The following is a 23,607-nucleotide window of genomic DNA, read 5'->3' on the forward strand; positions in this document are numbered from 1 at the left end:
TGGGACGTGGAACCCCACCTACAACAGGGGCATCCCGGCCGAGACCTCTATCCTGGTGACCGTGTCACCTTCACCCGTCATAAGGGAGAGCGCGGGTGGTATGCCCTCCAAGTCTACAAGATGGCAAAGGAGAGAAAGGACATGCCCCTGCAGTACCAGGCTTGAAGACCTGGCTGGGTCAGTCGGTAAAAATCAGGAGTTCCCCCGGAGGGAACTCCACTATTGAACATGTGTTGTAGAAACTGTATATAGTTACCCGTAAGGGTAAAGCAGGAATGCTGTGTGTTTGAAAAGTTTTGTTTATTTGCCTAGTGTACCCAGTTAAGGCACAAAGAACTGACAGGCTGAGGACTGTGAGCAGCCAAGAACTGATCTTGTAAATAGTTTGCACTTCTTAAAGTGCCCCTTATTGGTTTTATGTAACAACGAATGACCTCAGAACAAAAACCTGTTTGACGTGGCCAAAGACGTGGTCCAACACCTGGATCACCTATGCCCTGCAGCCACGCCCAGGGCCTACGTTGAGGGTTTTCGGACAGGTCCCTCATGTTCATGTTTGCTAGAGTCCACCTTATTAAAGAAAATGGACACCCGGTTGCAGATCGCGCTGTAACCTGTTGACAAATGTTTTGTATGAAAAAATGTTTTATGAGTGTAAAGAAGAAAAATGTGCTCTTTAAAAAAGTCTTATAATGTTTTCATAAAAACGTAACCAGTAACGTTCAAGAAAAAGTGCCTCCCATAAAGGGAAGAAATGTTATGTTCATGATCTTCTATGTGATGCATCAAAAATTTGCATGTCCGTAACATACCCTGTTTTTACTCTGTTCCAGCCCGTGGACGTACTGTGTTTTACCAAGGGGGTATGTGGCGCCCCTGCGGGTTCAGTCGCCACAGAGGTACTGCATCTCACCCAGAGGTGTGGTATCTCACTCTCAGGTAAGGATAGAGTACTGCCCGGGACCCTAACACCTGCATCCAACACTACACCACTCCAGGCCAGCAGGGGGGGGGGCAAGAAGTCTCTGGTCCTTGCTGAGCCCTCCCCCTGGCTGGAGTGGGGGGGAACCAAGTGAGGGGGAACCATGTAGTGGGTGTGGGTGGAGGACATACAGTGCTGGCCAAAAGTATTGGCACCCCTGCAATTCTGTCAGATAATACTCAGTTTCTTCCTGAAAATGATTGCAATCACAAATTATTTGGTCTTATTCTCTTCATTTAATTTGCTTGCAAGGAAAAAACACAAAAGAGAATGAAGCAAAAATCAAATCATTGATCATTTCACACAAAACTCCAAAAAAGGGCCGGACAAAAGTATTGGCATCCTCAGCCTAATACTTGGTTGCACAACCTTTAGCCAAAATAACTGCGAACAACCGCTTCCGGTAACCATCAACGAGTTTCTTACAATGCTCTGCTGGAATTGTAGACCATTCTTCTTTGGCAAACTGCTCCAGGTCCCTGATATTTGAAGGGTGCCTTCTCCAAACTGCCATTTTGAGATCTCTCCACAGGTGTTCTATGGGATTCAGGTCTGGACTCATTGCTGGCCACCTTTTAGAAGTCTCCAGTGCTTTCTCTCAAACCATTTTATAGTGCTTTTGGAAGTGTGTTTTGGGTCATTGTCCTGCTGGAAGACCCATGACCTCTGAGGGAGATCCAGCTTTCTCACACTGGGCCCTACATTATGCTGCAAAATTTGTTGGTAGTCTTCAGACTTCATAATGCCATGCACACGGTCAAGCAGTCCAGTGCCAGAGGCAGCAAAGCAAGCCCAAAACATCAGGGAACCTCCGTCATGTTTGACTGTAGGGACCGTGTTCTTTTCTTTGAATGCCTCTTTTTTTTTCCTGTACACTCTATGTTGATGCTTTTTCCCAAAAAGCTCTACTTTTGTCTCATCTGACCAGAGAACATTCTTCCAAAACGTTTTAGGCTTTCTCAGGTAAGTTTTGGCAAACTTTAGCCTGCCTTTTTTATGTTTCGGGGTAAGAAGTGGGGTCTTCCTGAGTATCCTACCATACAGTCCCTTTTCATTCAGACGCCGACGGATAGTACGGGTTGAGACTGTTGTACCCTCGGACTGCAGGGCAGCTTGAGCTTGTTTGGATGTTAGTCGAGGTTCTTTATCCACCATCCACACAATCTTGCGTTGAAATCTCTTGTCAATTTTTCTTTTCCGTCCACATCTAGGGAGGTTAGCCACAGTGCCATGGGCTTGAAACTTCTTGATGACACTGCGCACGGAAGACACAGGAACATTCAGGTCTTTGGAGATGGACTTGTAGCCTTGAGATTGCTCATGCTTCCTCACAATTTGGTTTCTCAAGTCCTCAGACAGTTCTTTTGTCTTCTTTCTTTTCTCCATGCTCAATGTGGCACACACAAGGACACAGGACAGAGGTTGATTCAACTTTAATCCATGTTAACTGGCTACAAGTGTGATTTAGTTATTGCCAACACCTGTTAGGTGCCACAGGTAAGTTACAGGTGCTGTTAATTACACGAATTAGAGAAGCATCACATGATTTTTCAAAGGGTGCCAATACTTTTGTCCACCCCCTTTTTTAAGTTTGGTGTGGAATTATATCCAATTTGGCTTTAGGACAATTCTTTTTGTGTTTTTTTCATTGAAGACAAAATAAATGAAGAGAATAATACCAAAGAATTAGTGATTGCAATCATTTTCAGGAAGAAACTGAGTATTATCTGACAGAATTGCAGGGGTGCCAATACTTTTGGCCAGCACTGTAGATCAGGGGAGCACTTCAGTAGCTGTATAAAAGGGGAAGCCATCTTAGAGAGTGTGGTCAGCCAGTCAGAGGAGGAAAGTGAGGGGAGCAGAGGCTCTGCAGGAGCTCTGCTCCAGAGGCGGGCCTAGCTAGTGAGGCCCAAGTCTGGAGAAGGAGAGAAGAGAGGAGAGGGAGCAGGAGAAAGGCTCCAGGAACAGAAGAAGGGATCCTAGAGGTACGGGAAGTGCTGGAGGCCACCCGTACGCCCGAATCTACCAGCACGTGGAGGGATCAAGCCGCAGAGGGGACCGGTCCCTTAACTAGTGGAGAACTACAAGGCTCAGCTAGAAACCGGAGGCTGCTGTACTTTCAAGGTGCAGTGGCCACATCCGCAATTATATCGTTGAGAAGGTGGCCACAGAGGGTCCAGGGGATTGCAGGTCGCCCGACAAGACCCGAGGCTACCGGATTGGGACACTGATTGCGAGGCGCAGGGCAGGAGGGTGAGAGCCAGCTCAGGAAGACGACTGAGAAAGGCACACAGAAGGGGGTCCCTTTGAGTGCTCCTGAATAATCTGGAGGATGGCTGAACCCCTGCTTGGTGAATGCAGCGCGACGTGGGAGGCTGTAAGCTGGACAGTGCAACCTGAGGAACTTAACAACTGTGAGTAAACTCGGAAGACTGCTCCCCACTGTCTCTGTGATCATTGTCTGCGCCATCACAACCTATAACATCTACTCTGCCCTGGAGCTAAGCTCTACCTATGGAGAGCCACACCATCCCTGCTGCAGTAACATCAGCTCCAGAGGACCTGCTCCGCAGCGGCGGCTCCCTTTAGCCGCATACCACAGGTGGCGTCACGAACTTTGTACATAAATCCCCTGTAAATAAACCCCTATTGAATGACCGCCCTGGGTCACGGACCGGGTCACCGCCACTGTGACATTTCCCTAACCGACGACTGGCCCGGCACCGAGTACCCCACGGCCCAGGGGGCGCGTCATCTTTACGCCGTTCCTTGTGCGGTATAAGTGATTAGACGACCTTATTGTGCGATTACAGCGATACCAGAATTATATCGGGTTTTTATGACTGACAGCTGTCACACACTAAAAGACGCATTTTTTTGCAAAATCTAGTTTTTGCATTGCCATATTTTGAGAGCTATCATTTTTCCATATTTTGGCCGACAGAGTCATGTGATGGCTTGTTTTTTGCGGGATGACTTGACATTTTTATTGGTGCCATTTTCAGGCACTTGACATTTTTTGATCGCTTTCTATTCCAATTTTTGGGAGGCAGAATAAACAAAAACCAACAATTCCAGAATTTTTTTTATGTTTTTTTTTTTATGCTGTTCCGCGTGTGGTAAAATTGATGAGGTAGCTTTATTCTTCGGGTCAGTACGTTTACAGCGGTACCACATTTATATAGTTTTTCTATGTTTTGGCGCTTTTACACAATAAAAGCTATTTTATAGAAAAAAATATTTTTTTGCATCGCTTTATTCTGAGAGCGATAACTTTTTTTTTTTTTGGCTGATGGAGCTGTATGGCGGCTTGTTTTTTGTGGGACAAGATGATGTTTTCAGCGCTACCATTTTTATTTATATTCGTCTTTTTGATCGCGTGCTATTTAATTTTTTGTTTGGCGGTATGATGATAAAGCATTGTTTTTTTGCTTTGTTTTTTATTTTATTTTTTTACCGTGTTCACTAATGGGACAGTTTTATAGGTCATGTCGTTTCGGACGCGGCGATACCAAATTTGTGTACTTTTATTGTTTTGTTTTGTTTTCATAATAATATTTATTGATGGATACATTATATTTTTATTTTTGGTGGATTATTTTATTTATTTATTTTTTTTTTATATTTTTACAAACTTTTTTTTTTTTTTTCATTTTTTAACACTTTTTGGACTTTTATTTTGTGTCCCACTCTGGGACTTTCACTTTTTTATTCTGATCGCCTGTATAGCACAGGAATGCAGCACCATCCCTGTGCTATACAGGCAGTCAGCGTTGCACAGGGAGAAGATAGTTTGGTCATTCACTGCACATGACCAAAATATCTTACTGCTGTCTGGTGACCCGGATGTTGTCATGACGACATCGGGTCGTCATGGCAACATCCGGGAAGCCGCGGCAGACAGAGCTGGAGGCCGGAAGAGGAGGTGAGTATCCCGATCACCTCCCCTTGTCACCGCAATGCTGCGATCGCAGCATTGAGGGGGTTAATGTGCCGGGAGCGGTGCGGGACCGCTCCTGGCACATAGTACCGGGTGTCAGCTGTGACAATCAGCTGACACCCGGCGGCGATCGCCCCGCACCGCTTGTGTGCGAGCGCGATTGCCATATGACCTAATAGTACGTCATTGGCCCAATCAGCCCAGGGTCAACAAGATCATTAGGTCATAAGTCAGAAAGGGGTTAATATAAAAGTCCCAGACATCCCCTTTAACTCATTCTGCAGCCAGCATTAGAAAGTGCAACATGGAGACTATAGAAAGCAAATAGTGGAAAATGTAATCCAACTGCAAATGTGATTTTTTTTTTTTCGGGGAGGGCTACATATGTACATGTATTTAAGCAAAAAAAAAATAAAAACAATGTGGCTCATATATCTGATCCAAGAAGGATCAAACAGCTGGATTTCAACATGCCTGATCCTTGTTAACTCTGTGGGCCCTCTTGTCTGACCTCATTGGGGGGCACCATTTGAAAGTCAAGTCCGGAGATCATCTTCTCTTTCTTCCTTACAAGTTGTGTGGATCTATGGCCAGTGGCCACTGCAATTTGCAGACAGAGAAAAAAAAGCTAAGGATAATGGAGAAGAAATTGGTTTGTGGATTCCTCTGTTCTTTTCTCCTACAACATAAAGATGGCAGATATACATGAGTAGGACACATTGGGCACCAATAGGTACCAGGGTTTCTGCTTAATGCGACTAGAACAAAGGACTCTTCTTCCTTTTAATGTCAGTATTTAGTATGGTAATGGGTGATGTCATTGTAGTGTCCTCATCTGTCGCATGCCTTGGCCCCCTGGATCCGTTGTTGAGGTCCCCAACTTTGGTCTAAGGACCCCATCCTCTGATTCCATGTTGAAGCTTTGTTGAGTAAAGCTATGTTTTTTCAGCGTTTTTTTATGCGTTTTTTTTTATGCAAATTTTCAGCTGAGTTTTATAGTACCAGCAAAGTCTATGAGATTTCAGAAATCTCATGTACACATCTTGGTTTTTGTGTCATCATTATTTTGTGCTTTGGGTGTTTTTTTGCACAATAGAGCATGTCACTTCTTTCAGCGTTTTTTCTGCATTTTTCACCCATTGAAAATAATGAGTGGTTTTAAAAAAACGCGGAAAAAACACCTAGTGTGAACATATAGCTATCAGGTTTTGCTGTGTTTTTAGTGAAAAAAGCAAGTACAGCAGTACATGAAACTCATTTATTTTTATGATTTTACTACCTTTTCTTTGTCACCTGAGATGGCAGTTTGGAATACCACAGTTTAATTTAATTTAATTAATATGATATGTACAATGATATGTACAATGTAAACATTGGCTGAGCTAGGTGTGAGATTGAACAATACCTGTGGCCCACGGAGGTGTGAAATTGAACAATCTCTTAGCAGCTCAATGACAGACCATAGTGTGAAAATAAATAGTGTCCTACAAACTCAATGCACTACCTGTGAACAATTCACATCCCCCACTGTTACATTTGTAATTCTGGTTAATATGGTTTCACATATGTTTTGCATTGGTGACCTGTGTTCATGCTTCTGTGGTGGAAGCAAAGCTAAACTTTAGGATCTTGAAAAATGCAGCAAAAACGTACCAAAAAATGCACCAAAACCTGCGTTTTTGACACAGTTTCTTTCCTGCCAAGAGATCAGGTTTTGCTGCAGAAAAAAAAACGCTGAAAAAATGCCTAGTGTGAACATAGCCTAAGTATAAAGGACTGCCAATAACTGAAAATGGAATGGGCATGTTATTCTGCTCAGCGCCCAGCTGTACAACAAAACTTCTAATACGGGCAACAACTATTTGGAGGAGGAGGTGTGATGGTGTAGGGGTGCTTTGCTGGTGACACTGTTAGGAATTTATTCAAAATTGAAGGCATACTGAACCAGCATGGCTACCACAGCATCTTGCAGCGGCATGCTACTTCGTCCGGTTTGCGTTTAGTTGGACCATCATTTATTTTTCAACAGGACAATGACCCCAAACACACCTCCAGGCTGTGTAAGGGCTATTTGACCAAGAAGGAGAGTGATGGGGTGCCACGCCAGATGACCTGGCCTCCACAGTCACCAGACCTGAACCCAATCGAGATGGTTTGGGGTGAGCTGCACCGCAGAGTGAAAGCAAAAGGGCCAACAAGTGCTAAGCATCTCTGGGAACTCCTTCAAGATTGTTGGAAGACCATTTCCAGTGACTACCTCTTGAAACTCATCAAGAGAATGCCAAGAGTGTGCAAAGCAGTCATCAAAGCAAAAGGTGGCTACTTTGAAGAACCTAGAATATAAGACATATTTTCAGTTGTTTCACTCTTTTTTGTTAAGTATATAATTCCACATGTGTTAATTCATAGTTTTGATGCCTTCAGTGTGAATGTACAATTTTCATAGTCATGAAAATACAGAAAAATCTTTAAATGAGAAGGTGTGTCCAAACTTTTGGTCTGTACTGTACACATATTTGAACACAATCACGAAAACACATATAAAACAGACATAAATATATATACACAGTCATACACACTGACATACACAGACATTGACATCATACATGCACACACACATTGGAAATATTTTTTAGATGGGGATTGGGGAAGCTCGCTCACCTGCCCGCTGGCCTGTGTGCCATCCAGCTCCTCAGTCATGTGGCAGTGCAGGGCCGCCGGTGTGTCACATGGCCCTGGACCATCAGGGGGGCCCACTCGCTATTGGGGCCCAGGGCGCTTCCCCGGCATCTGTGTAGGGCCGCCGGTGTTGTCCAAGCCCTGCTCTGCTTCATGCAGCAGCAGTCAGTGTGCGGTCAGTGTGCTGCTGATCCACCAATCAGGCCCAGTGCTGTCATTTTCCAGACATGGCTGCACGCTGTGCAGCTCTGTCTGGTAGTAATGACACAGAAGGTGCGTGTCATTACTACCTGACACAGCCACACAGTGCGCACCCATGTCTGGAAAGTTACAGCACTGGGCCTGATTGGTGGAGCTGCAGCACACTGACTGCACACTGACTGCTGCTGCATGAAACACTGCAGGGCTCGGACAGCACCGGCAGCCCTGCACAGATGCTGAGGAAGCAGCCCGGGCCCTGACAGTGAATGGGCCTCCCTGGTCCAGGGCCCTGGCACTTGCCCAGGTACGCTGGGTGCTGACGCCGGCCCTGTATATGCCCATATAGACGGCTTAGGAGGGTTGATCCTACTGACAGATTCTCTATAAGGTTGTGTGCCATGAAATTCAGATGAACTGTCTTATTGCCTCTACTGATCTATGAATGATGCTGAGCCAAAGTGGTAGACTACAGTAGTGTTCCCAAACTCCAGTTCTCACGGCCCCCAACAGATAATGATTTCAGGATTTCCTTAGTATTTGTCACGACACAGCTGTCGGGTGACCAGGGAACAGGGGCTCCTACCCTGTCACTAACACTAGGGGGCACCCTAGCTCTCCTTATTCCCCAAGATACCTCTGAAGGTGAGGATGCCAGGGCCTCCGCCCTCACCCTAACTCCTGAGTTAGCCCTTCGTCTGTTCTCCTCCCCCACCCAGGGAAGAGGGCGCTACTGTGCACCGTAGTACACCAACCTGACAAGCAAGGCTACACAGACAGGGGTTAACAGAAAACTCCAGGTACATGAAATATTCACTCACATATAACAGAGGAAAGCACCGGGGTGTGAAGGTAGGGGGATAAACCAAAATGGAGAAGGATAAGGAATTACCTCGCAAACAAACCAAACAACAGTCACTAATAATTCCTCCAACTCTCCTTCTCATTTGCACGCCTCTCCCTCCGTTAGCCATGCAGCAAATGCTAGCTCTGACAAGGATTAGTATCAGAGCCCAGATTATAAAGGAAAAAGGTTAACCAAGCTCAGCTGTGAGCACATGGATTTCCAACATGGCTGTTTAACGCCTGTTCTGCAGAAGAAAAAAAACATGTTTTAAAATGAAGGAGAAGTGCTTCTTCTTGGAGCCGGAGTAGGAGCCATCAGACGCTGCGGTCATCTGGCTCCATCCCGTTGCGGTGACCCCATTGCGGAGACCCCGTGACAGTATTGCACAAGTGATGGACTTATTGCTTGTGCAGGTGATGCGATTATCACATGTGCAATACTAAGAAAATCCTGAAAACAGGGCCTGTTGGTGGCTCTTGATGACTGGAGTTGAGGAACACTGGACTATAGTAAAGCACTGTACTTTGCAACACAATGGTCAAGTACCTCTTCTTCCACCAGTACTCCTCTTCATGTAAGATTTAGTATAACTTATATTGGATTCTCTTACATCTCTGCTCTTTTTGGGTTTGTGAGTCAAGGGGGTGGTCTTTCTTAGTGACTATATGCAGTAAAATTTAGGAAAAGCTGTCAAAATGTCCGCCTATTGGACTCACAAGTGCTACTTTTTCTGGGATTTAAATTAATAAATTATAAGATATTCTGAATTTTGACCCACAAAACTATATATCAATTTGTACAGCTCATCATGCGTTATACCATTGTTTCCGAAACTCCACTCCTCATGGACTCCCAACACATCATGATTTTAGGATTTCCTTAGTATTGCACAGGTGAGAGAACCTGTATCAATTTATGATGCCTTGACAATAATTACATCACATGGACAATACTGGAAGTCCTGAAAACATGATCTGTTGGGGGGTCCGTGAGGACTGGATTTTGAGAAACACCGCACTATTCCATTGTAAGGGTGTGACAGGGACTGTCATGCACTTCTCTCCCACTGAAAACAATGTTGACAAGAAGTGTATTTAAATATGTGGTTTTATAGTATTTTTTTAGCAGCGTAAAATGTAAAATGCATATAACCTTATAGGCACTAATTCGGTTCTTCTTATGTATGGTGATTAATGTACAACGTTATTAATGAATAGTGAATAGGTAAAGCATAAAGAGAGCTTTGGGACATAAGCTATAGCATAGGGCTTAGGCGTTAGATTTAGGATAGGGAAATATGCAGAGGTGGGCATGTTAGTTATAAGAAGTAATGCACAGGGTTAGATACTGTTAATATGTTTGGGACCAGCCCAGCATGGGAGAGTGAAGGTCATATAAAAAGGGGAGCACTTCCTGGTTAGATTAGATGGAGAGATAGATAGTAAGAAAGTTTTAGTAAGAGTTCAAGGCCAGAGGGCTGGAGGACACGAGAAGTACCCACTGTTCAGGCAGTATGAGCATTCAGCAACGATCTTCAGTGGACATTCCTGTAATGTCTGGGGATTTTCGCCCGAACTAGGCACTGGGAAGCGTGCCTTATTCACCTACAACAAGTGGAAGCTGGACGCGGAAACGCGTGAGAGAGACGGGACAGGTCTTGTGAATGCTGTGGAGCCGGACAGAGTATCACAGGGGCTGAAGGGTCCAGTAAGTGGAGGGATAGCTCAGGCTGAACAAACGGAGAACAAAGAAACGTACTGTGCTTTGTCACCAATTGAACTCAGACTGTTAAGTAAAGTTGAATTGGTTGTTAAGAAGCGAGTGTCCTCTGATGTGTGTGCGGCTGATCCTGGACAAAGAACGTGGATGCAGCGAAGGCTTCCAGCCTGAAAGTAAGTACAACACACTGCACACAGCACAACATTGATGGACAGGGACACTGTTTATTTGTGGGGTGCCACACAGCCCCTCAACCATGACTATCTCCCTGCGCACCTTACACCATGCTCTGCCTGCAGATTGGACACCATGAACAATGTGACAGCTTTGCTAGAAGAAAGCCAAACCTTTTGTTGAGGTCCCCCTAAGCCACTCGGTTAGCTCTTGTCATTTCAACAAGGAAATACATGTCACTACAAAGTACCTGTCAATTAGAAAACTGAAGTGATACCTCATCTTTTACCTAAAATGCAAATAATCAGATATACAATAGAAAATCAACTTCTGCTTCAGTGCTAAAAATGTAACTGCCTACTGTATATGAGGAGCAGTTACCCAAGTCCTTCTCCTTTTACAGAAATGTGTTTGCACTACTCCTTCCTATAACCAAAACTCTCTCGAAATAGCAGGGCCCCATAATAACCCTATGCTTTTGTGAAACATTGAGAGCGGGGGGAGGTCATTTTTCTTGAATATTTTTGCTTCAGAGGGAACAAAATACAACAGGAAAACACGTGAAGCTGTTAGCAAAAAAAAGCAGATTGCGAAAACTGACAGTAAAAAAAGAAACTCAATTACAAAGTTCTTCTGGTGCAGATGTAAGATGTGGCCAAACCCCAACTCAGTACAGCCGCTATGCCCCCAAATCTGCGGCCACAGAGCATGATTTGTCATGTTCCCTTTAACTTCTTGCAGACACAGCTAGTTTTTCATTTTTTTTCACTTTTGTTTTTTTTCCTCTCTTCTTCCAAGAGTCATAACTTTTTTTTAGTTTTCCATCAGTATATCCATATGGGGGGCTTGTTATTTTGAAGGAAGATATGTATTTTTGAATAACATCATTAATTTTAATATAGAATGCAATAAAAACTGGAAAAGAAATCCAAATGGGGTAGAATTTAAAAGAAAAAAAAAGAGCAATTCCGCCATAGTTTTTTGGGTTTAATTTTTACAATTTTACAATTTTGTAGTAAAAATGACCTGTTAGCTTTGTACTATTGGTCATTAAAAATAAGGTGATACCAGATTAATATAGGTTTTTTTGCTAATAGAAAGTTTTAAAAAAAAGAAGGGATTCACCCCAATTTCTTACATGTTAAATGCCAATATCACAATTGACAGCGATATCTAAGCCGACTTCGATTGCAGTAGCTACTCTCTGGCGTTGACTGCATAACACACCAGTACCACTATACCCATGCAGTGTGCACATCCTTTGTACATGTTACCAAAGGGTTAAACTGTATCTCTGGCTTAATGTCACTTTTCAGAATAAGCTGTCCTATGTGTGTACAGGAATAACACTATTTCTGGTCAACATATGAGTTGTATTCTGCTTTTTTAGCTATTTTTGCCTCTGTACTAGAAGCCTCAGCAGCTTCTCATTTTCTTTCTCTGCTCCTGCCTCCCCCCAGCTTCTTTTCCTTCCCTCTCTATAGACTTCTATAAGTAGAATATGTAATTTGTTCCCTCACTGAACAAAGATCTGTGGACAGGTTTGAGCAGTTTATGAGAGTGAATGATCAGTGCAGAGAGAAGATGTGACTAATAAGAGGAGAAAGAGGCATTTCTATATAATAAAATATATTACAAGATTTCTTCTACCTGCTTACACTGTTGATTTTTAGAAAAACAACTCTTTAAGAGTTACAGGTTCATGATGATGATGATGGCCACTGGCAGGCAAAGCAGCAGGTGCAGAAGGAGCCAAAGAGGAGCTACTCTGCTGACAGGAGGTTGGGCTGCCAGGACAGTCCTAGGAAGGACAGGAGCATTACTACTAATATTCCAAAAGTGGCATTTTCAAAGAGGAGGTTCTAGGCAAAGGCGCTCCAAAATTAAAATCAGGGAGTGCTGCATGTTACAACAGCGCCGATGCTCCTGCATGGGTACTGTTCCTCCACCCTGCAGGGATGCTGGCGTGTTCACTTACCAGTCCGCACTCCCCCGGTGTCTCCCTCCTCCTAGGACCTGCGCATGTAGGTCTCCTGGAAGAGTGCTTAGGGCGTGCGCTCACTGCTTCTTAAAGGGGCCTTGCGCTTCTGAAAATGTCTCCAGCCAATGGCTGGGAGACATTAGGTATTTAAGGCACCCACCCCAAACAGGAGTTGCTTTAGCAACTTCAGTAATTAGTATACATCCTGCTACCCAGTTGTAAGGTCCCCGTACCTGTGACCTCTGCACCTGATCTTATCTGTCCTGTTTACCTGACCCTGTCTGCCCAGTCTGCACCTGATCCTGTCTGTCCTGCCGTACTTACACCTGAACCCGTTCTGCCTGTACCTAGTCCTGTTGTTGATCCGTCTGAACCAGCACCTGTGTACCTGCACCTGTAATCCCATACCTGTGGCCATCCCGTGTTCTTGTATGTATCCTGCCTATGCTTGATTCTGCATATGTCTTCCAGCCGTATCTCTTCTGCTACCCCAGTTCTTGGCTGGTCCTGCTTCCCTGCCCTTTCAGGGTCAGCTGCCACAGCCCCGGAGACTGTCCTGGCGTAGCACCTGGCGAACTTGGGTTCAAGTCTAACCACACCATCAGGGGCTCTAGTGAAGAACAAGATGTTCGCTTAGCTATGCCCCTCCAGGCTCTCTCCAGACAGTAGCACAATGGTTCCACAATCACATGCGTAATACTGTAGAAAAATAGCATTCCCTAAACTGCAGGGAAGATGGCCTTCTGGAGTCTGAGCGTGGAAGGTGAGGGAGTCCAATGCTGATGATAGGCCGTGAACCAGGCCTGTACAGATGTCCCAGGCTTGAGATGGAATAATACGCAGGGGCTGAAGAGATTATTGTGCAGTGAGTAACCAGCCAGGATTGAGGCAGTTCTCATCTGAGCACAGCAACGTCCGCTGTAAGGGCTGTATGGATGTGACGCGCCCCCTGGGCCAGTGCTGTAGGGGATACCCGGAGCCGGATCTGGATAGGGGTAGTAGTCCTTGTGGCGGTGACCCGGTCCGTGCCCATGGTGTCAAACTAAGTGGCAGTCTATGGCAGTAGATGTTAACTTGATTGTCGACTACGCCACCCGTTGAGTGCGGCTTTGAAGCCGCCGCTGCAGAGCAGTCCACTGAGGCCGGTGGTATATGTGCAGCAGTGATGGTATAACCCCCAACGGGAGGGGTATGGCCTCAGGGCAGAAGGTGTAGATGATGGGGGTTGTGAAGATGCAGAAGGAAGACTCAGAGTCAGGAGATGCAGTTCAGGGCTTTTACTTACTGGTGTTCTTTTGGTCACTCTGGCCTTGAGTGACCACCCGAGCCGTGCTGCGTCCACCAGGTCCTGGACTCGGCCAACCCCCAGGCAATTCTGGAGCGTGGTCCTGAGCTCCTTTCTGACTCTCCCTTCCTCTGGCCGTTCCCACCAGGGATCCACTTTTGGCCGGCTCCCTCGGGTCTCTTGGTGGTCAAGCCTCCTCTGGGCTCCCTGACCCTATACTCGGTGTGCCTTTCTAGTGGATTTGGTGAGGGTCGTGGCAGATCCTGACCACGACCTCCGGTTCCTGGCTAAGGTTCGTTTTGGCCTCTGCCAGCTTGGGTTCCGGTACCCTTGTTCGCCAACCCTTCACCCTTCTGTCCTTATTCTGGGATCTTGGGGTTCCTTCTTGTTTCCTCTCTGGGTCCTTCTGACTCCTCTCTCTCTCTCTCTCTCAGCAGGCTCTGTTCTGGAGCTGGGCCCAGCCGGAGCCACAGCTCCCTGTCAGCCCTCCTGGCTGAGCTCCTCTCCTCTTCTCCTCCTGCCTGAACTGAACTGAACCCTGATCTAAGATGGTGCCCACCTTATATACTCCCTCTATGTGTGAGCTCAGGTGACCAGCACCCAATGAGCTCCTAGCTTTACCCAGACTACTCCCCCTATCTGCCCCTACACTACTGGGATGTTCCACCCCCCTCCCACTCCAGCCAGGGACAGACGCTGTCGTACCTGCACATAAACTGGTGGGAGTACCGTCGTTCTGTCCCCCGGAAATGGGATGTATGTAGTGCATGCAGCCTACTAGCTCAGTCCCACACTCCATCCTTACCCGGGAGTGGAATACCACACCTCTGGAGTGAGGTGCAATACCCCTGTAGCAGCCGAATCCTCAGGGTGCTACATTCCCCCCTGGTAAATCACAGCACGTCCTCGGGCTGTAAAAGAATAAAAACATCCACAAACACACAATTTTTTTTTAAACATCATAAACATATAAAACATTATATATATCATCAGCATAAAACTTTTCATATAAAACTTTTCATAGAAAACATTCTTGTTCCTCCGGCCACGATGCAACTTGTGACCGGGTAAAGTGCAACAGTCTCTTGTAGTAAAAACAACAGTTTCCTATAAAACCGGTAGGGGGCGCTTTAAGAAGCGCAACTATTTACAAGGGATATGGCCGCTCTCAGTCCTCGGCCAGTGGGGAAAAGGGATGGCTGCTCACAGTCCTCAGCCTGTGGGGAGATGGGACACACTGGAACAGTTCACTGGTCCCAACGGGGACTATAATGGTAACAGTTCCTGTACCCTAACGGGTAACTATTTTACAGTTCCATTTACCGTACTTTAGTAGCGGCGTCCTCCTGATGCTTCCTCCCTGTATTCTTCAGACCCGTCCGGGTCCTCTTGCTCCTCCTGACACCTCAGCTCTTTCTCTGTCAGTCGGTGTACATGAAGGGCATAGGGTCCTTTGGCACATTGGTGCCGGGTAAAGGTGACCTCATCACCCAGGTGCGGCACTGTGGAGGTTGAGGGCGCGGTGGTGGTAGCGGCGCCCGGGTTCACCAGGCCTTGCGACCAGGCTTGGGGCACCCTGAATGTAAAGGGCACCGTGAAGACGGCGGCGCCCGGGGTTACTTGGCCCAGCGACCAGGCCGGTGGCTCAGTGGAGGTAGAGGGCGCTGTTGGTACTGCGGCGCCCGGGGGTACTCGGCCTTGCGACCAGGCCGGTGGCGTCTCCTGCTTGGCCGCGCTCAGGATTGAGGCGCGTGACGTCACAAGAGGCGTGGCCGCGGCTCCTGCTTGAGGCCTAGTCTGGAGCGGTAGCGGAGCGGCAACGGGCACGATCGGTGGGACTTCGGGCTCTGCGACGGGGAGCGGGGGTAGGTTTACGGTGGCCGGGCTTGGGGTAGTGACGTCCCCTTTACTTGCCTCCGTATCTTCAGCTCCCTCTGCGTCGTCGTCTCCGGCCTCCGTCCCTTCTGCATCCTCTTCAGGGGCAGGCGTGCTCCTCGTTGCAGGTGGTGTGCTCCGCTGGCGGGTTCCAGCCTGCTGGGCCATCTCTCTGCTCCATGCGGCCAGTACGTCTCGCTGCACTCGGGCCATCCTCTGAGCCAAGCCCTCCAGTGCGGTCCGTGCATGCTCCCGATCTCTGGGGAGCTGCGCCAGGATCTCCACCAGGCCTTCTGGGGTTGTCGCTTGCAACAGGCTCCTGACCACTGGGTCGGTGCTGCCTGCCTCTCCCTCCATCTCCGGGTACGGCTCCTCCAGACTCCTCCAGGCTGCTCCCATCTTCACTGTTTTGTTCTGGGTCCGCCCACACTGAGGGCGGTCCTGGGGCAACTTGGTGATTGTCAGCTCCAGGGGCAGACCTCCCACGCTGATGGACATCCCAAGCATCACAGTCTCTGCTGGTGGGGGCGGTCTTCGTTTTTGGCGCCATTTTTGGTCCTGGCCCACGATGGGAGGTGGCCTCTTGCCACCCTCTGGCACGCCCATAATGGTGTCCGCTCTGCCAAGGCGGGAAATCTTCTGAAATGGCGGGAATCTTCTCCCAGTGGCGGGAAACTCTGTGGATGGCGGGAAAAGACTGCAGATGACGGGCAAATGGCGGGAACCGATCCGAGATGGAGTCCGATGGCGGGGACCCTCCGGAACCGGCGGGAGACTTCTTTTTGAGGTAAATGCGAACTTTTCTTCAGGCACGCAGTACCCGATGGTTGCGGGCACGTGATCCTGCCGACTACGCCAAAAGTCGACGCGCCCCCTGGGCCAGTGCTGTAGGGGATACCCGGAGCCGGATCTGGATAGGGGTAGTAGTCCTTGTGGCGGTGACCCGGTCCGTGCCCAGGGTGTCAAACTAAGTGGCAGTCTATGGCAGTAGATGTTAACTTGATTGTCGACTACGCCACCCGTTGAGTGCGGCTTTGAAGCCGCCGCTGCAGAGCAGTCCACTGAGGCCGGTGGTATATGTGCAGCAGTGATGGTATAACCCCCAACGGGAGGGGTATGGCCTCAGGGCAGAAGGTGTAGATGATGGGGGTTGTGAAGATGCAGAAGGAAGACTCAGAGTCAGGAGATGCAGTTCAGGGCTTTTACTTACTGGTGTTCTTTTGGTCACTCTGGCCTTGAGTGACCACCCGAGCCGTGCTGCGTCCACCAGGTCCTGGACTCGGCCAACCCCCAGGCAATTCTGGAGCGTGGTCCTGAGCTCCTTTCTGACTCTCCCTTCCTCTGGCCGTTCCCACCAGGGATCCACTTTTGGCCGGCTCCCTCGGGTCTCTTGGTGGTCAAGCCTCCTCTGGGCTCCCTGACCCTATACTCGGTGTGCCTTTCTAGTGGATTTGGTGAGGGTCGTGGCAGATCCTGACCACGACCTCCGGTTCCTGGCTAAGGTTCGTTTTGGCCTCTGCCAGCTTGGGTTCCGGTACCCTTGTTCGCCAACCCTTCACCCTTCTGTCCTTATTCTGGGATCTTGGGGTTCCTTCTTGTTTCCTCTCTGGGTCCTTCTGACTCCTCTCTCTCTCTCTCTCTCAGCAGGCTCTGTTCTGGAGCTGGGCCCAGCCGGAGCCACAGCTCCCTGTCAGCCCTCCTGGCTGAGCTCCTCTCCTCTTCTCCTCCTGCCTGAACTGAACTGAACCCTGATCTAAGATGGTGCCCACCTTATATACTCCCTCTATGTGTGAGCTCAGGTGACCAGCACCCAATGAGCTCCTAGCTTTACCCAGACTACTCCCCCTATCTGCCCCTACACTACTGGGATGTTCCACCCCCCTCCCACTCCAGCCAGGGACAGACGCTGTCGTACCTGCACATAAACTGGTGGGAGTACCGTCGTTCTGTCCCCCGGAAATGGGATGTATGTAGTGCATGCAGCCTACTAGCTCAGTCCCACACTCCATCCTTACCCGGGAGTGGAATACCACACCTCTGGAGTGAGGTGCAATACCCCTGTAGCAGCCGAATCCTCAGGGTGCTACAGATGCCCATCTGGACAGCCGAAGGGACTTCTGAACTGCAATGGAGGTGACTCAAAGCTGGAGAGAGACAAGCTGCTAGAGTGAAACCCCAGGGCTGAAGTTGCTGTAATCCAGTAGAGGACGGTCAGTCCAGTTGCCTTGTGATTTGCCCCAAATTGAGAGACTGAAACAACAAATTTTGTGTGGAAATAGGGTTATGTGGCTAAGCATATAATGTACTCAAACAGCAGTAAAAACCCAGTTCACCTCCTCCTTCCTCCTTCAGCTCCCAACACAGTGGACCTTCACACAAGGTAGAGGTTAGGGTCTGGAGCACATCTGTGCAAAAAAAAAATTGCAACTTTTAAGAAAGTCGTAATTGAAGAATCGGTTTCGAACATTTGGAAAACAGAAACCAAGCCAATATTTGTGAACATGAAAAAAAAACAAAGCAAACACATATATAAAATGGACTTCAAAAGGGTAAAGTAAAAGAACAATTTGGAGCAAATAAAAAAAGGCTAAAGACACCAAAAACGAGACAAAAAAATACACAAATGCTATAATGAAACAGGCCAATGATGTTTTGCTTTGTCGAGGAACCTTACGTAATGCAAATCTTTTAACCCGTCGCCTTAATCAGATTCATATAAAAAACTAGAAACAAAAGTTCTAATCTAGATTTTATGAGTAGGTCCTCGGTGCTTATTGATAGTGAGGACCTCTAGTGTCCAGTTTCTGAGATGATTTATGAGCACTGTGTGATGTTCTTTGATACTACCTATTTATTTCTTTATATATGAATTAGATATTTATCTTACTATGTCAAAATTAATAAAGGTTCAGAATTTTAAGAACTTCTATTACATAGATTTTTCTTGAAGGTGGCAATGACAACTGCATACATTGCACAATGTGAGTTATAAATTAGGAGACCCAGGGTGATATCAACGACACTGCCTGACACAGCCTGACACAGCTAAGAAATATGATAAACTTTTGATTAAGGTCCTTGGGAACCACCTTAAAGTAGATCTAACAGGCCAATCATCTCTTCCAGCCGCACAGAGTAGGTACACATTCCCACTCATTTGTAAGATTATGGGACAAATGTTTAGCCCTTTCCCTTTGTATTTATATTGATCTGGTACTGTCATGGTCCAGAATCATGTCCCATGTAAACCTTGATGCTAAATGCTGATCTACTCCCAATGTACTCTTGTCTGCCATGTTGACAAAGTGGAGTATGTTCCTCACTGAGCGCAGAATGGTACAAAGCCCCCATTGAGGAGAGGTGGTTAGTTCCAGACAATCGACAACTGTAGTTGAGTCTAAGTCCATCAGCCAGAAGACAGGCGGTAGTGACCTCTAGGATGAGAGACAGACAGGTGGCCTAAGGCTAGTAGGAGAAAGGAACCCAAGAGAAGAACCCAAGTCCCGAGATTGGGTGACAGGTGGCTGAGGGGCCAGTTGGACTGTCAAGAAATGCCGATTGATTGAGTGAGAAGACCTGAGTTGTATGAGACTGCCAGGAAATAACAAGATGACCATGGGCCTTCACTGAAACCCAGAAAGAGAGCTACCACAGTATATTACTGTTATGATCTGCAACATGTACTAAGGAAAGATAAGGGAAAACTGTCCCTACAGAAAGACTAAGCTGAATCCCTACGATGTAGCGGGCTGCCTGTTTCTAGCGAACAGACCCGCCTTAGTCCTCGGCTAGTCTGAACGAAGACCTATAGCATAAAGGGAGGGGTCCCTAAAAGAGCTAAGGACTGGAACAAAAATGGAATACCTCCTAAACAGAGAAGTTGTTGCAGAACACAAAAAGACAAACAGACAAAAAGGTACTAGAGGTCCCAGAAGGACCAAACAAACTGACAGAGAAAGGCACAGAAGCACCTGGCTAGAGAAACAGTCAAACACTGAAGTCCAGCACAGCCAAAAGGGCGGAGCTGGAATGTAAAGGCAGATGGTCACGTGACCGCAAAACACAAGATGGAAAAAACAAACAGGAGGGTTCTAACAGTACCCCCTGTTTTATGAGGATCCTCTGGATCCTCCAGGCCCAGGCCTATCCGGAAACCTCTTGTGGAAAGCTTTAACAAGCCTAGGAGCAAAGACATCATCCGTCCTTACCCAGGAGTTGTCTTCGGGACCGAAACCCTTCCAGGAGACAAGATACTGTAATCTCCCTCTATGCCATCTAGAATTCAAGATACGAGAAATTTCATATTCGCCGTCTTCCACCACAGGAGGAACTGTGATAGTGGCATCCCTATCTGATACATCAGCCTTTTTCAACAAGGAAACATGAAACACAGGATTAATCTTCCAGGAAGTAGGGATATCCAACCTAACCGCAGATGGGTTAACAACCTGAAGCACTCTAAATGGACCCACAAACTTAGGACCCAGCTTTTTAGAGGAAATCCTCAACCGCAGGTTCTTTGAGGACAACCAAACCATGTCACCCACAGTAAACAAAACCTCCTTATGTTTCCTGTAAAAATACTTCTTGGACTTCTTGTTAGACTCTTGAAGGTTGCAACGTACATTAGTCCAAACTCTCTCCAAATCAATGGAAAATTTTTCCTCCTCCGGCACCGCCGACCCAATTTGGAGAACGAACCAAAAGACGGATGTCTCCCAGTACAACAAAAAAAAGGAGAACACCCAGCAAAGGAGGATGTATGATTGTTAAGAGCAAATTCTGCGAGAGGCAGAAACTCAGACCACACCTCTTGATTGTCCGCCACAAAACAACGCAAAAACTGTTCAACATCCTGGTTCTTTCTTTCAGTCTGTCCATTAGACTCAGGATGATACCCAGACAAAAATGACAAATGGACTCCCAACCTGTCACAAAAAGCACGCCAAAAGCGAGCCATAAACTGAGGTCCTCTATCAGAAACAATATCCGTGGGAAAGCCATGGAGCTTGACAATCTCCTTAACAAACGCCTTAGCGAGTGTCTTGGCGCAGGGCAACTTAATGAATGGAACCAAATGACACATCTTACTAAAACGGTCCACGACCACCCAGATGACAGAAAACCCTCGGACACAGGAAGATCAGTAATAAAATATATTGTGAGATGCGTCCAAGGCGCACTAGGAACCTCCAGAGGGCAAAGCAACCCGCGCAGCAGGAGTATGTGAAGCCTTTGACCTAGCACACACCGTACATTGATGCACCCACTTGATGACTTCCTTCTGCCATCCAGGCCACCAAAAACTGAGACTGATAAGTCTCTTAGTCTCTGAAATTCCTGGATGACCTGCCAACCGAGACTCATGACACTCCACAAACAAATCTCTCCTAAAGGCTCTAGGCACGAACAACCTCCCATGGGGGGTGTTAGATGGAGCATCATTTTGAGCTTTCAGAATCCCATTCTCCAAAACGGAGTACAATGCCGCCACCACCACTACTCCTTTCTGTAAAATGCTCTCCTCCTCCTCGGCACCGACCGTAGGAGAGAAGCTGCGAGATAAAGCATCGGCTTTAACATTCTTAGTACCAGGGATATAGGTAACAGAAAAATGAAACCGAGAAAAAAAAAGTGCCCACCTAGCTTGATGGGCATTCAAGCGCTTGGCAGTATCCAGATAGATCAAATACTTATGATCTGTGAAAACATGAATAGGAAATCTAGCGCCTTCCAAAAAATGACACCAATGTTCAAATGCGAGTTTAATAGCCAGCAACTCCCGATTTCCAACATCATAATTCAGTTCGGTTTTCGAAATTTTTTTCGAAAAAAAGGCACAAGGATAGTAACATAGTTTGTAAAGCCGAATAAAGACTTGCGTCCATCAAGTTCGACCTATTAGTTCTGTAATTGCTAAAGTTGATCCAGAGGAGGGCAAAAACCCCAAATGATTTAGCCAATCCTCACCTGAGGAAAAATTCCCTCCGGACTCTGAAACCAGCAGTCAGAATAAATCCCTGTATCAACTTACTATTTTATTCTATTTTTAAGTATATGCTGAAATCTGCCTGGTATCTAGAAATGCATCCAGTCCCCGCTTGAACTGGTTTAGTGAATCCGACATTACCGTCTCCTCACTCAGTGAATTCCATATTCTCACTGCTCTTACCGTAAAGAACCCCTTCCTATGCTGGTGCTGAAACCTTTTCTCTTCCAGTCTTAGTGAATGCCCTCTTGTTACCGTAATATTCCTCATTTTGAACAAATTCCTGGCAAGGTCTCTATACTGTCCCCTAACATATTTGTACACATTTATTATGTCCCCGCTCAACCTTCTCTTTTCCAGGCTGAATAGTCCTAGTTTTGCCAACCTCTCTGGGTATTGCAGTCCCTCCATTCCCTTTATTAATTTTGTTGCCCTTCTTTGTACCTTTTCAAGCTCATTTATATCCTTTCTATATATTGGGGCACATAACTGAGCACAGTATTCCAAGTGTGGTCTGACCAGTGCTTTGTACAGTGGAAGAACAATGTTCTCATCCTTTGCACCTATACTTCTTCTGATACATCCCATTACCCTGTTTGCCCTTACAGCAGCGGCCTGACTTTGGGCACTCCAATTTAGTTTGCTATCAATCAAGATGCCCAAGTCCTTCTCCATCTCTGAATTCCCCAATGATTTCCCATTCAGTGAGTACTGGTGACTTCCATTTTTCCTTCCCATATGTATGACCTTACATTTCTCCTCATTAAACCTCATTTGCCATTTAATGCTCCACCTACCCAGCTTATCCAAGTCCCTCTGTAGGTCTGCACTATCCTCTTTTGTATTAATTGTTTTACATAACTTTGTGTCATCTGCAAATATTGATATTTTACTATTTATCCCGTTGACTATGTCGTTAATAAAGATATTAAATAACATTGGGCCTAGTACAGACCCCTGTGGTACCCCACTAGTGACGCTTACCCAATCTGAGTATATTCCATTTATAACCACCCTCAGCCTTCTATCCCTTAGCCAGTTAGCTACCCACTTGCAAACATTTTCCCCCAGCCCCATCATTCTCATTTTGTATACCAACCTATTATGTGGCACGCTATCGAACGCTTTTGAGAAGTCGAGATACACGACATCCACTGGTTCCCCCTGATCTACTCGAGAGCTAACCTCCTCGTAGAAGTCAATCAGGTTTGTTTGGCAGGAGCGATTCGGGGTTAATAGATTATTAGCATCAAGATGCTCCGTAATCGCCTCTTTAATGAAGCTTTCAAAAATTTTGCCCACAATGGACGTCAGACTCACCGGCCGATAGTTTCCGGCGTCACTTTTCGCTCCCTTTTTGAATATTGGCACTACATTCGCCTGTCGCCAATCAAGTGGCACAGACCCAGTCTCAACAGAGTCCTTAAATATAAGATATAACGGTCTGTCTATCACATTACTTAGTTCCCTTAGTACCCGTGGGTGTATGCCATCAGGTCCTGGTGATTTGTTTATTTTAATGTTACTGAGGCGTTTCTGTACCCCAGCTTGGGTTAGATTTGTCATACTTAGTGGAGGATTAAGCTTGTCCCTTCTCATTTTGCCTGTTAGTTCTATTTCCTTTGTGAAAGTTGTCGAAAAAAAATTATTTAATAGATTAGCTTTATCCTCATCTTTCTCTATGATTTTGCCTTCTTCACTTTTTATCGGTCCAATATTATCCGATTTAATCCTTTTACTATTTATATACGTAAAGAACAGTTTGGGATTTGATCTACTTTCCCTAGCAATACGTCTCTCTGTTTCCTCCTTCGCTATTTTTATTTGTTTTTTACAGGTTCTCGTTTTTTCCTTGTAACACATTAGTGCCTCCTTGCTGTTTTCCTGTTTTAATCTCTTGAATGCCTCTTTTTTGCTATTTAACGCCCCTTTTACGTT

Source organism: Phyllobates terribilis, unplaced genomic scaffold (assembly GCF_046119375.1).
Source record: "Phyllobates terribilis strain yellow unplaced genomic scaffold, ASM4611937v1 Scaffold_4__5_contigs__length_816908805, whole genome shotgun sequence".
In the NCBI taxonomy this organism is placed as follows: Eukaryota; Metazoa; Chordata; class Amphibia; order Anura; family Dendrobatidae; genus Phyllobates; species Phyllobates terribilis.